Source organism: Vanessa tameamea, chromosome 10, assembly GCF_037043105.1.
Source record: "Vanessa tameamea isolate UH-Manoa-2023 chromosome 10, ilVanTame1 primary haplotype, whole genome shotgun sequence".
Classification (NCBI taxonomy): domain Eukaryota; kingdom Metazoa; phylum Arthropoda; class Insecta; order Lepidoptera; family Nymphalidae; genus Vanessa; species Vanessa tameamea.
In genome coordinates, this window is record NC_087318.1 from 12,859,859 (window position 1) to 12,870,000 (window position 10,142).

At 32.1% G+C, this 10,142-nt stretch overlaps 1 protein-coding gene and 1 non-coding gene across 2 annotated transcripts in view; both read right to left on the minus strand.

Moving 5' to 3' along the window:
- Window positions 1-10,142, minus strand: part of LOC113392050 (kinesin-like protein CG14535) — a 368,367-nt gene that overhangs the window by 315,551 nt on the left and 42,674 nt on the right. The gene's annotated exons all lie outside the window — the stretch shown is intronic.
- Window positions 2,994-3,077, minus strand: Trnal-cag (transfer RNA leucine (anticodon CAG)). Its single transcript has one exon. It is a non-coding gene; the product is annotated as a tRNA-Leu (tRNA).

The window sequence follows — 10,142 nt, forward strand, 5'->3', positions numbered from 1 at the left end:
TGAAAACCCCGAATAATTGAAGTGAATTACGAGAATTCCCAAGCGTCAATTGACCAAGGATCAATTCAGATGCTGAGAATATCTGAAATAGGTAAATTAGTAATAAACTTAATTAAATACCAACCAACCCATTAAGTTATATAATTTCTAGAGGCGGCTAGTAGATCCTTGAAGTTATTTTAATAATTTAATTAAAAAGTAATCTCAATCTATCTAAAAAAACAAGGAACTTTTCCAAAGTCACGAGCTTGCAAAGTGCAAAAGGAAATTCTTTGAATATTCCGCTCGGAACATGCGTGAATAATAAAACTGTGATTCCAAACAGAACAGTTGGCTGCGGAGTTGGTTATTCAAAGCGATGGGTTTTACAGTCGCTCTTAAGCATTTTAGATATTCCTTTACATAACCGAATTTTCTAATAAATCGAAATACAAATCCAAAAAGTTAATAACAATATGCATCTCATTTTTCAAATACGTGCGACCTTAAATAACGACTTTAAATATATAAATGAATTATTCATTTCTAAGTAGAAATGGAAATAACTTACAACAAAACGCATAAGTTTAATAAGAATTAAAACAATTGTCAACGACGTCCATCATGATGTCAAAAGTCAGTAATTACTTTTTGTATGCAATTCAATGTATTTCCCGATGGAATTAAGGAATGCAAAGGGTACTTCCAACGCGGAACACACAAACAAGCAATAAAGAAAGCAACGTGTATAGGAAACATTCAGAAACAAGCATTAGGAATAGATTTTATGTAGCATACAATCTTTATCCCGTATACGATCTTGTAACTGATTATACTTCGGTCATTGGTTATTTGGAAAAGGAACGGTACAATCGCGTACAAAATAATTCGCAAGCCCCACCTCACCAAACAAGACTACAATGAATAGAAGCATATAAGTCATATAAACTTTTATATCACGATGTATTGGAGATGGTCCAGCGGATTACATTAGAATCTTACGAGATACCAGTTATCTGTATTCGAATCTAAGAAAACACAATTGAGTTCACTTGTGCTGTACTGCTAGCTCAAACTCAAATCCCTTTATTCAATATAGAAGCATTACACTTACTTATTGATTATCATATTAAACACTACAGCACCACACCTGACAAGAACCGGCGAAATAAACTAAGCGGGTCTTTTTTTGTCAATTCTATTATTTAAAAATATTCAATATGAAAAGGAATAGCCAGGAGGAGATCGTTTCATTCCCCAGGTGTGCTATGAATCATAAACTCACTAATTGTATAGTAACCTTTCCCACACAGGAACAGAAATAAGTTATATGACATCTTAGTTTTTATATAAGTAATTTAAAAAACGTAATTGAAGTTTGGTAGCGATAACCATTCAATTTGTTAAAAAACAATACTTGCTTATTATTTAAATTATAATTAACTAGTGGGTATCCCGCGAAACTTCGAGTTTATTCAAAGATTTTTTAGGAATTTCGAAACCTATGACAGGTTTTGTTTTGATTTAGTTTCATTGTAAACTGCAAGTCACTCATTTACATTTGGCGCCAAAATGATGAAACCTTTTTCAAATGAAATTTTTAATGTCAAATAGTTTACATTAGTTCAGTTGGAATTGGAGTCTGTCGATAACAATTTCCTTTAATTCTGTTTACGTTTTTCATTTTTTTCTTATACAGTCATAGTACCGCTCTGACCGGCCAGCACCTTTTATCCACTCTCTAAAATTAATTCGTTGTTAAATCGTAACAATTTAGTAAATTACAAAATCAAAATATACTTTATTCAAGTAGGCTTTTACAAGCACTTTTGAATCGTCATTTAACAAACTATTTAAAGTAAAGCTACCACCGGTTCGGAATGTAAATTCTACCGAGAAGAACCGGCAAGAAACTCAGTAGTTACTCTTTTTCAATGTCTAAAAATACAGTCATGTTAGTTAAATACTATCAAGAATCCTCTATATATTTCTGCACATCTACGGCTGGAGCTCTTCGAAATGAGACCATAACCGAATTTTTATGTGCATCCATCGTCCCGTAATCACTGGGACAAAAATCGGCTTACACTATTAATACATAAGATGTTACAAACATCATCATCATATTTTTATAAAAAGCATACCATTCATTCATTCGAAGTCATTCTGTACAGTTTTATTTGGCACTATATCCAAGTGGTTCAAATCTGTCCCAACGGTTCTCAAACTCAAATATTATTATCCCGTGACATATTATAAGATTTTATCAAATAGGATATTAATAATGAGGCTATATTTAGATACGAAGCTGAACATTACGATTGTATCTCTTAATCACGTTAAACAAAGGTTGACTCATGACTTATCTAAAGGAACGCCGACAGTTAAACTTTGAGCTCATTTAATTGGTTATGAATTCTTGTAGTTTTTTTAAGACAATCATGATTGTGTTCTTTTTTAAATTTTTTTTTAATTATCTTATTAAAACATATTTAAGCGAGTCAGCTGGTATAAAGTGGGCATCACCACCCGGAGACAGAAGAGAAGCTCTTTGAATCATGCCTTACATTGTCGTCAACAGTCGTGGAGGCTAAAATGTTGTGTCTAGTGGATTAAGTACTGGTTCACTGCGCTTTATACCTACAGGCCTCCTCTCCCTTTAAGGGAAGGGTTGATGCGTATTGCACCACTTTGCTCTAATGCGGGATGGTGGGTACAGATGTGGCATAATTTCATTGAAACTAGACACATGTAGGTTTCCTCCGAGCACGAGATGAATGATAAACAGACATTAAATGCAATAAAAATATAGCTTGGTTTTGAACCCGCAAATATCAGTTAAGACTGCGTAGTATTTTATATATGATAAAAACTTAGAGGAACGTGCAGTTATAGTCGGTAAAATATACTCACATGTAATGAAACTTTTTAGGTACAGTATCAAACTGTAATTAAAAAGTTATGTTATAGTGTGTTTTAAAAAGATCTATATAAAACTGTATGTAAAAATAGTTTGTCAGAAGTGGGATTCGAACCCACGCCCACAGAAGTGGACTGCGACCTGAACGCAGCGCCTTAGACCGCTCGGCCATCCTGACGATGACAACTAATCTGAAAATAGCGACCACGATCTCTTACGTGCAACTAAGTATTTAACTTTTTATAAATAGTTACGCAAATACAGGCCCCGTCGCATTTAAAAAAATGAGCTCTCTCAATATTTATTAAAATAGTATTTATATACCTAGGCGACTTTTAATACAGTAATTAATAAACGTCAAAATATCCTATACCAACAACTAGGTACGTCTAGTCATCATTTTGTTCCTAGGGCCCCGTCACCTCAGGTACACCGAACCGCTTTCCCCTATAGTAGCTACGCAACTCCCTATATAAGGTCCAGTTTAGTAAAATTTAATTCTGTTACTATTGTATAGTTATCACTCGCTAGTCGCGTCTACATGTTTGTTCGCTCATTTAGATTTAACACAGTAACATGATGATGTAATCAATTACAAGTTGAAAAAAATGTTTTCATTTTATTATACGCTCACACGTCGCAAATTAAAATTAAGTTATGATACGAGCCAAGCAAATTTTAAAATTCTGTTGACGATATAATCAATTATCAATCCGGTACACCATGTAATATTTATTACAGTATATAACTATAAATTTATATCTTGTAATTAAAGGAAAAATTGAAAATGATCTCATATTAAATACCAACCTATGTATGTATATAAAAGCGAAATACGACTCACTGATCAATCACGAAATCTCAGAAACTATAGCACCTACAAACTTGAAATTTAGCCAGGTAGGTTCCTTATAGGTTGTAGACATCAGCTTAGAACGGATTTTACGAAACTCCACCCCTAAGGGGGTAAAACAGGGGCTGGTAGTTTGTGAGTACCAGATATACTTTTATTATAGCGCAGGTTGACCTAGTTAACTATGCGTTAATTAATTCATATATTAATTTGTTAATTGTCATGTTTATAATTATATATTTCGTAGCAATGGGTTCACTACAAATAAATATAAAATAATGTACACAAAATACAGTACTGTCCCAAGATTTATACAAACATTGCAATCAATGAGTTCCAACGAACACATACTTATACATAACGGAGGGTACCTATATTTTATTTTTGTCTGATAGCATATTTCAAAAGGATATAATGCATTATACATCTCATGTCCATAATATAAGACATTGTCCAGAGAGCTTCTTTTATGATCGCTTCAATGGGTAATATAAGACGCAACAGCACTAGATACTAGAAATGACATAATGTGATATTAATATGAAGTTATTCTCTATCAAAAAAACAAAATACTCTGTGTATTTTGTTTTCTTTTCAATAAGTAGACGAACGGGCAAATGTGCTACCTGTTGGTAAATGGGCATCACCGCCCATAGACAATGGTGCTCTTAGAAATATTGACCATTTCTTATAAAGCCATTGCGCCACCAAACTTGGGAGCTAAGATGTTATGTCCCGTGTGCCTGTAGTTACACTGGCTCATTCACTCTTCAAACCAGAACATGAAAATAAAAGTAAATATTGCTGTTTTCAGTAAAATGTCAGATGAGTGAGTGGTATCTACCCAGATGGGTTTGCACAAAGTCCTACCTGATAGTCCTAGATAACTCTGTCAGGACTTGTACGTTAAATCCTTTTCTCTACAAGGGAGTTTGGAGTTTACTTATTTACTTACGAGATAATGAATCTAAACATAAATTAAGCACCTCGAAATTCATTTGAGCTAGCCAAGATTTGAATCATTGATCGTATAAGATTTACCAAAACTACTATGCTATTTGCCTATGGCAAGTTTCAAATCGATGTACTTTTCTAGGTACCGTCTGAAGAAAAAGATAAAATTCGAATTCAATCTGCTCCAGATTTCTTAAATCATCATTCTCTTCTCATATTTTTTTTAAGTTTGCCATTTCATTTTGTCATCTACATACATCTAGTCATGATCTCAGATACTCAAGTTGAATTTATTTCATTAGTACAGTAAACTGATTAATTTTCCTTATTTTCTTTTTAAAGAATAACTATTGTTTGCTTACTTCTGCTATCATTACTTACCGTACATAGCGATATTTTAATACCTTTATTTTAGAGCTATCTGCAAATAAGACTTACCTTTGTAAAAACAAGATGTAATCTATACTGAAATTATAATTGCGAAAATAACTCTATCTGTTTGTCTGTTGGTCTTTCACGACCAAAGCACTCAACCGAATTTGATTAAATTTTGTATGAAGCAAGCTTGAATTCCAAGGAAGAAATAAGCTACTTTTTATACCCATTACCTGACGACCAAGCCCAAAGACGAAACCGCGGTCAGCAACCACAACTTCTACATATTTTTAATAAAGACTGTGACTTACACTTCAATGAAGCTCCTATACAAATGTTTTATATACAAGATATAGCATAAGGATTATTATATGTACTCGGTCGTTGAATACTTAATTCTATATATTTTAAAAATATTTATCTAATTTTTATTATTGAAACAAAAGACCATTTAAAGATAGTATACCTTGCAGTCAAAACACGATAAAAAAAGGAATTAAATTATTGACTTTACTTGATGTATAATTAAAAGATAGTTTATATTATTTTATATTTGTAATGGGTGGGTTCTTGTTGTGACAGACTAAAATAGAACGAACCTCGTTATTTTTAAAGGCTATACGGTATTATTTAAAATTCAAGCCTTGCCAAATCTATTTTTTCTAAATCCCTGTCCAACTCACAGAGATGGCACTCAGATTTCCCCCCAAGCCTGTTTCAAAAGACCGGCAATACTTTAGACTCCACTGAAGTCAAGTCTAGGGTCATTTGATGAGCGGTAAGTCTTTGAAATTCTAAGTGGTCTTGGTAATATTGTAACGAGAATACAGTTGAATCATAAAATACTTGGACATAAAAAATATAGCGACGTGGATTGATGTAAGTATCACGATTATTTAATATGTATCAAAAATAAAATTTACTACTCTAATTTTTATTTTATATATGATTAAAATTAATTAAAAGTATTAAAAACGAATAATTTCTTTTGAGGATGAGTATTATTCCACCACATTTACTTTTTGGTAAGGCTTTGAGCAAGGTTGGTACATTGGACAGTGGTTAATATTTCTTACAGCTCCGATGTCTACTAGCGGTTACGTCCACAAGATCAGATGGTTTATTTGCCAAACCGAGAACTTTTTATAAATTAAAAAAAAAACTCGCTTCTTCCATGCGACTTAATATGCATGTGTCAAATTTTTTTCCAGCAAATATCTCTCTTCTCTCAGCTTCTCAGGATGTTTTCCTTCGCTATTAAGCAGGAGATAAATTGTGACCATAATTCAGTCTTTTGGATTAGATTTCGATTAGAAATTTGACCTGGAATATTTCATCAAATTCAAATACAAATACAGATTAAGTTAAGATACAGCGTGTAAAAAAGCTCGTTTCAAAAATATAATAGAAATTTTAAATTTCCAATAGAGAAGTACCCGATAAAAAATGAAATTTATCTATTTCGAGAGTTCACACATTATTAATAAGAAGCGCGACGCCGCGTAACGTGTTGGCGTTTTTTACATTAATCCTCGGGCGCAACTCAAAAGATGAAGCGAATTAAAAGAATTTATCCACGTCATGTCCATATCTAATAATTAGGTATGCACCCGTACAATAATATCGTACCACTCACATAATAATAGATATACCCGACGAGTAGTTTAAAATCATATGACATTTTTTTCACTTGTGAATTCTCTCTTGTGAACTTGTGAACTCTTGTGCATAAATTAAAAAAATAACACAGATCTAAAATCACTATAATTACATAGTGTAGAACAAAGTCGCTTCCCGCTGTCTGTCCCTATGTATGCTTAGATCTTTAAAACTACGCGACGGATTTTGATGCGGTTTATAGAATGATTCAAGAGGAATGTTTATATGTATAACTTATGCATTATATAGTTGAGAAATACTGATAATTCGATGTCGTAAATAAAGACAGTTTTTGCGCTTAAATTGCAACTGAACCCTACGAGATAGATCAAAATAACCATTTTTATTCTTTAATTTTTACGAGAAAAAATGGATATTACAGTTTTAAAATGCAGGGACAGTTGTATAAAGACAAAAAGCTGTGAAGATTGTATATGAAGACATTCTGTAGTATTTTTTTATTTTTTATTTATTTTGTATCAGCATTGCGAACCCGTGCGAAGACGGGGCGGATCGTATATAATATGAAGTATATATATATCAAGAGGTTGTTATTAAAGCCTTCGAATCATTTTACCGTCTAAAGGTTCTTTTAACATAATCAAATATGTGAAATATACTAAATTTTATATCCCCGCTGAATTCCGTAACTCAGACCCCGTTGGTCACCACACGTGCGTGTGTTTATTGTATGCTGTCATCAAAAACGCACTGCTTCAGTAGACTCATGTGAGGTGCATTAATTTTTTAAATGCATTACCGTCATATTAAAATATTTACTTTCGACTGCCCGTATGGGGTGAGCATCTGTTTGATCATGTTTTATGTAAACTCGCGTTAAATGCTTTGGGTTAAAAAGTTTTACTAATAAGTGCTCGTAAATTTGTTATATTTGGACTGGCAGGATAGAGTGATTATATCTTTATATGTGACCTCTGATTAATAGAATAACTAGGCGGCCTTTCAAATAAAAATAAAAATAAAACTTTTTATTTAAGAAAAAAAAATATTTCATGAAATGCGTGTTAAACTGTAGATATTATCTTTTATCTAATTTTATCTAATGAAAATTTAAACCAGAGTTCATAACACGCGTAGCGTATAGGGCGTCATAGTCTTCGGATCAGTTTTCCACAGCCAACAATGATTATTTATATCGATAGCCAATTTAATTGCACGTAGGATATAATTTTAGGTGCCATGGTCGGCGTCGCAATGTCGATGTAAGGAGATGTTAAATCGTCTACATTCTAGATGTTTTTTCTGTTTAAAATAACTAATCAGATTACTAAACAAACTATTAATAAAATAATTTATTATTACAACAATACATTTAACAAGAAAAAGTCGAGTTTCTTTCGTCGGTTCTTCTAAGGTCTGAGTTGTTTCTTTTCGAACTGGCTCTATGTTGAATAAAGATTTTTGAAATTTGTATTTGTATGTGTGGTTGTTCCGTTGAAATTAATAAGGAAATTTCACCTGTTTCATAATATGTTAAAGGAGTTTTCATTACATTGAATTACTTTTTAGTTACAATTTATTATTAAATTGTTTCTTGTCAAATGACAACAATTTAAATCCTTTGTTTTATTACACAAAATGTGTAATAAAACTTTTCTTACCAATTTTTTTTTTTATTCCATCTACCTCAATAATTATAAACATTTGTGCATTAATACTGTAGACTCTAAATATATATTTTTGGTGTATGTTTGGATTTTGTTATCTCTGTTTATGAGCCGATATTGATAATTATTTTTGCATTGGGTCTATTAAAAATAAAAGGAACAATTTACCCAATAGGTATTGGACATTATTATTCATTTTTAAAGTCGGTTTTTAGGGATTAGTGTTGGCTGGCTATGTAATTGTTATTGAATAGTCTACTCAAATTAAATGTATAAATACATCTCAGTCAATATTAGTTAAATTAAAGTTATACCTTTTATGGAAATGAATAAGGTGAAATGGTAAAAGTAAATAAATATTGGGTAGATATATAAGTAAACCATACATTTTTGATATTATGTAAAAACGTAATTTTGATGAATATTTTTGAATCTGTCCATCAATCATCATCCGCAAATAGATTGAACAGCGCCCTTTTATTTTGTTTTACTGCGTATGATCACTCGTTTTTGATCTTTCTGTGTAGTATATTAAAAATTTGTTCCTCACTAAGTCCTCATAGTCCAAGCCAATTAGAGCGTAGACTATGAGATCGTTTTAAAAATCCTATGTATTAACATAGCCTATGTTAAAGAACATATATGTTTTTTTAAGTTTTTGATTTAAAGGCGCTGCGCTCGCTCTTAAATCCTGCGCCTCATCCGATCAATATTTCAATATTTTTCACTTAAATTTTATATAAAAAACGTTGTGCTGATACATTTAAAAAAAAATTCGGTCTCTCTTTTTGTTCCGGCTAATCTCTGGAACGGCTGGACCGATTTTGACGGGACTTTGATTGACGGATAACTGATGTAATAAGGACTAATTTAGGCTACAACAATAACTTTTTTGTTAATTCAATAATAATAATGATAATTCAAACGCGCACGAAGTCGTGGGCACAGCTAGTTTATAAATAAAATTATAATTATAATTAAACGATCTATTTATTAAATGTGTAGGTACTAAAAGTTGACCACCCAAGTACAAGTGTAGACCTTTAATGAGAAAGGGTTATCAATACTTATTTACTGTAGTGATCCGCTTGACACACACACAGATACACTTTGATAATATTTTTGTTCAAGTGATATATCATTAATTACGTAATATATTAAACATTTGTACTCGCGGTAAACTTTGTGCAGAATGGGTGGGTATCTCTCATTTTACATCTAAACTAGTAAATATTATTAATACGAAATTAACTCTGTCTGTATGTATGCCTCGATCACGGCCGAACCGAATTTGATAAAATTCTACATGAAGCAAGTTTGATCTCCAAGGAAGGACATATGCTTCTTTTTATGCTGAATACCTGACGAGCAACCGCTAAAACGCGAGCGAATACGCGGGCGACCACTAGTTTATTGTATATCTTGCAATAAATCATCTTCATGTTATAATTCATTTGATAATTATTTACAAGAAACTTTGATTGTAATTAAAATAATAATTTATATGACTGTTATTAATATAAAGTTTAAGAGCGAAGAGGATTATGTGCCAGTTATATAGCTGGCACACAAACAAACTAAATGATAATTTTGTAGCTGATCATAATCAGTCTCTAATATTCTCCTATCCGATTTCGGTCACGGCGCGGCCAATCTCAAGTAAGACGAACTAACTGTTTAGCGTAACATACTAATATCATGTACGTACGTACGTACGTATGTATGAATTCATTTTGTGTATGTAGATAATATACTGCACACAAATTCACTCTAT